At 50.4% G+C, this 4,503-nt stretch overlaps 1 protein-coding gene across 1 annotated transcript in view; it reads left to right on the forward strand.

Annotated features, from left to right (window-relative positions):
- LOC103275739 (casein kinase I) overlaps positions 1-1,761 on the forward strand; it is a 26,233-nt gene extending 24,472 nt beyond the window's left edge. The window contains exon 11 of the mRNA XM_021706248.1: positions 551-1,761. The gene's annotated coding sequence lies outside the window, so the exon portion shown is untranslated. The remainder of the gene's footprint in view (positions 1-550) is intronic.
- The last annotated feature ends 2,742 nt before the right edge of the window (positions 1,762-4,503 follow it).

Here is a 4,503-nt window from a genome sequence, read left to right on the forward strand (position 1 = left end):
AGGGCGGGGGGGAGGGGGCCTTTTTTTGCCTCTGTAGGGCTAGGAGAGGCCCCTGGCCAGTGTGAGTCTATGTGGTTCCTCCCTGGCTACATGAGGCCTTGAGGCGGTGAATGGTCACTGTCCATTCTGGGGCCTGGCTTGGGCAAGGGGAGGTGGCAGTGGGTTCTTTGAGTGTGTTGGCATGATCTGAGCTCCCTGGGGAATATGTGTACATTGGTGGGCAGTAGTTTAGATGTCGGAAGGGTGGGCCTCACCCCAGGGCAAACAGTATGATTAGCTTTGTATAAGTCCATCCACACAGAGAGCAAGAGCATAAACGCAGAGCTTATTTTCATGGGTCCATGATGGAATCTGGCAGATGGGGACAGTGGAATCTGTCTCCTTCATGTGGAAATGGAGCACCTACTGTGTGCTTGGCCGTGAGCCAGTCCTGGGGCTCGGAGCGGGACAGACTGAGGGGCAAGAAGACGGGAGAAGGGAAGGAGGGGCTGGCAGACGCATAGCCAGAGGTAGCTCTGCACTAACCTGTCCTCTCTCTTCCTCCTTCTAGTGTCTTCACTGTATTTTCTTTTAAAAACAAAAAACAAAAAAGATGGGGGAAAAAAACCACTCAAAAGAACAAAAAACACCCAGCACAAAACCGACGATGGATTTTGTTTCTTTGATTTCCTTTGCCAACGGCAAGAAGATGGGATGCCCTCAGCTCTGAGGATTCTTGCCCCCTTGCATTGTCTGCTGCCCCCAATCTTCAGGCTGCCAAGTGTCCCCCCATGATGCCGGACTTCAGAGCCAGATGCCAGGGCCCTGCCCCAACCACCTGTTCTGCCACCACCTGCCACCTGTTGGGAGAGGAGCAAGCATGTCAGTGTTGGAGATGGAGCTGGTCCTCATGCGCCAGTCCAGGCGGCCTGAGGAGCTCACGCCGGGGAGAGGTGTGGTCAGCCAAAGGCAGGTCCCACCAGTTTCCTGAGCCCCAGAACCGAGGAGACGCACAGCCCTACCCCCTCTGAAAAGGCAGTGGCCAACTTTCTGTGGCGGCCTTTCTGAGTGTCTCCCTCCTCTTCCTTTCTGGAGACCTCGAGTGGTGGTGGGCCGAGATCCCTGTGTGCGTGTGGATGTATGTGACCTCTTTCCCAGGGCCAGCAGATGTTGTGCCCTGCCCCATCTGCCAGGCCGAATGTCTGTTCTCCCATGTCTCCTAGCAAGGACATGGCAGTGGGCAGTGACCTCCACATCTGTCAGGGCACAGAGGGTCCTGCCACCACAGATCCCCCCACGACTGTCATCAGCCAGGGGCAGCCCCATCTTCCGTTCCTGGTCTTAGGGCAGAATCCATGGCGACTACTTCCAGGAAGCATCTGGCTCTGGGTTATGAATTACTTCCCTGGTCCTGACAGTCCCCCGGGGTCCCCTGTCTCCCTGGGTTCGCCTTTCTGAGGAGGAGCCTGGGGTCAGGGCTGGGTGTTGGATTTGCCCGTCCTTCCTAGTTAACACCTGTTTTCGTTTTTATTTTATTTTTGTTTGTTTTCTCCGTGTGTGTTTCCTAATTTATTTACCTCTGTTTCCCCTTTTTTTCTTTTTTTCTTTTTTTTTAATTACGGAGCAAAGCTTTTTATTACTTTGTAATTTAAAAAACTGAAAAAAAAATACTGAAGAACTTTGGGGGGAATTTTGTACTTTTTTCCTGTGTAAATATTGGACTTTTTTGAGCTTTATTGTGGTTGTTAATTTGAAGTAATAAAGTAGAAAAGGATAAAGTGATGGGGCAGCCCCCTGTCCACCTCTTTGCCTTGGGGTTTCTCCCCAGCAGACCCACAAGGGGTCTAACCAGGACCAGTGGGAGTCACCGGGGATAAGACTCCACCTCAGAGGCAGGTGTGGCTGGGACTGTTTTCATCGTTTGACATTGGGCGGTGACTGGTGTGTCCATGAGCCACCTTGGAGTCTTATGCAGAAGGTCTGGGGGTGGGGCCGAGAGTGCCTCCCAGCACTCTGGGTGGTGCTGATAGCCCAGGACCCCACTTTGAGAAGCAGGGCCCCCAAAGCTCTTCACAACATGACTTTATCCCCACAAAAATTGTGTGAGTTGGGTCCCAGTAATAGCCCTACCTTTGGACAGGAAACAGTCCAGGGTAATGTAACTTGCCCAAGATCACAACTCTGGTGGCAGGGTCAGGATTTTTTTTTTTTTTGAGTTGGAGTCTCTGTCGCGTGCAGTGACACGCTGCAGTGGCCTCCGCAGCCTCAACCTACTGGACTCAGACAATCCTTCCGCCTCAGCCTCCCAACTAGCTGGAACTACCAGCATGCGCCACCATGCCCAGCTAATTTTTTGATTTATTGTAGAGATGAGGTCTCACCAAGTTGCCCAGGTTGGTCTCGAACCCATGGACTCAGGCAGTCCTCTCACCTTGGCCTCCCAAAGTGCTGGGATTGTAAGTGTGAGCCACCATGCCTAGGGTCAGGATTTTAACCCAGGGCATCTTGCCCCAAAGTTGACGCTTCTAACCTCTCACCTGATGATTGCCGAGCTCTGTGAGGGTGGATCCTCAAGTTTCAGTGTTGACAAGGCCCCAGGTGGCACTGGGGGAGGTCCTTCAATCAAGACCGGTAAGGAACAGCCCCCAGTCTCACTGCTTTTGCCTTACCAGCTTGTGAAGGCTGTGTCTGCCAGTCGGGATTTACCCAACACGGTTTACTTTGCTACTTTTCCTTAATCCAATAGCCATTATTGCCACAACCCTAAACCAGAGATAAAGCGACGTCTCCAGACTGGTAGATCACCTGGAGAAGGGGTAGAGGGCACTGGGAGGTTCTTGGGCATTTTAAAATCCTGGACATGGCTCAAGGACCCTTCCAGTGCTGGCCTTTGAAGACCCTGTGACTCCACAGGTTCGTGGGCCTGGTAGAGGGTCTCCAGCTAGCTGCCATGTTTGAGGTATAGTTAAAGGTGAATCCTATTTACAGCCATCAGGTATCAGGGTGTTACCTAAAGCCAGGAAATGCTAGTTGGCCCTGGAACTACAGGTGGTAAGCAGAGCTCAAGCTTCAGGTAGGGTGATAATGGGAGGTCAGTGGTCAGTTGGTCCACCCGTGAAGTGCCAATTCACCCACCCACACTTGGCTGGTGCTGGGGGAAGTGCAGCCAAGAGCCCTCAGCCCCTACCTCCCCTCCTCAGGACTTTCTGGCCTGACATCAGCCAGTAAGTCTAAAGTGACCAACGATGGGCCTGGAGGGAAATTACAACCAGTTCATCTTTTTCCCCTTGTTTTTCTACTTAAAAATGTCTTTTACAGTGAAAATTATTGTTCCTCATAACAGTGTATACTTACTTGCCATATCCTGAGGTACATGTAAGTTTCAAAATAACAGTTTTAATATGACTACTGGAAATACACCTGAGTAAATAAGTTTTTTAGGTTTTTTTTTTTTTTTGGTCCTTAGAGTATCTCTCACTAAGGATATATTGTCAGAGTACCTTGTCCAGACATAACTCAAAGTGATTCTTGTGGTTACTTCAATAATAATGAGCTAATGCTTCTCTCCCTGCCCTCTTTTTGGCTTAATTTTGGTTTTTGGATGTGTAAGATGCTTGCATATGCAAAAGTCAAGCCATATAAAGAACTATAATTAGAATCATCCTGTCCCTGGCGCCCTACCCTGCTCCTGCCCATCACTTTCACTAGCTTCTGGTTAGTTTATTTGTGCATTTCATTTCTTTATTTTAAACAAGCGGAGGTGTCTCACTATGTTGGGTTCAAATGATCCTGGACTCAAGTGATCCTCCCACCTCGGCCTTCCAAAGTGGTGGGATGACAGGCGTGAGTCACTGTGCCTGGCCACGATGCCCATTTAACACTTTTAGCCCATAAAGTACCGGGTACCACATAAGTGCTCAGTAATGGTAACTGTACATTTCTTTCTTTTTTTTTTTTTTTGAGTTGGAGTCTCACTCTGTCACCCTGACTGGAGTGCAGTGGCACACTCATGACCACCGCAGCCTCGACCTGCTGGGTTCAGGCAATCCTTCCACCTCAGACTTCCAAGTAGCTGGAACCACAGGTGCCTGCCATCACACCCAGCTAATTTTTTGGTTTATTGTAGAGACAAGGTCCCGACAAGTTGCCCAGGCGGGTCTTGAACCCCTGAACTTGGGCAATCCTCTCGCCACAGCCTCCCAAAGTACTGGGATTACAGGCGTGAGTCACTGTACCTAACCTAAACATTTCAAACACGAGATGTGAGTCACTTGACTCCAGGGGCTCGTAGCCTATCAAGGGAAAGATTCAGGCAAGCAAATTATCCATCCTGAGCCGGGCTCGGTGGCTCAGCCTGTAATCCCGTGCCTTTAGGAGGCTGAGGTGAGTGGATTGCCTGAGCCCGTGGGTTCGAGACCCGCCTGGGCAACTTGGCGAGACCTCATCTCTACAATAAATAAAGAAAAATTAGCCGGCGTGGTAGCGCGCCTATAGTTCCAGCTACTTGGAAGGCTGAGGCAGAAG

Source organism: Carlito syrichta, unplaced genomic scaffold, assembly GCF_000164805.1.
Source record: "Carlito syrichta isolate Samal-C Ts95f unplaced genomic scaffold, Tarsius_syrichta-2.0.1 Scaffold115657, whole genome shotgun sequence".
NCBI lineage: Eukaryota > Metazoa > Chordata > Mammalia > Primates > Tarsiidae > Carlito > Carlito syrichta.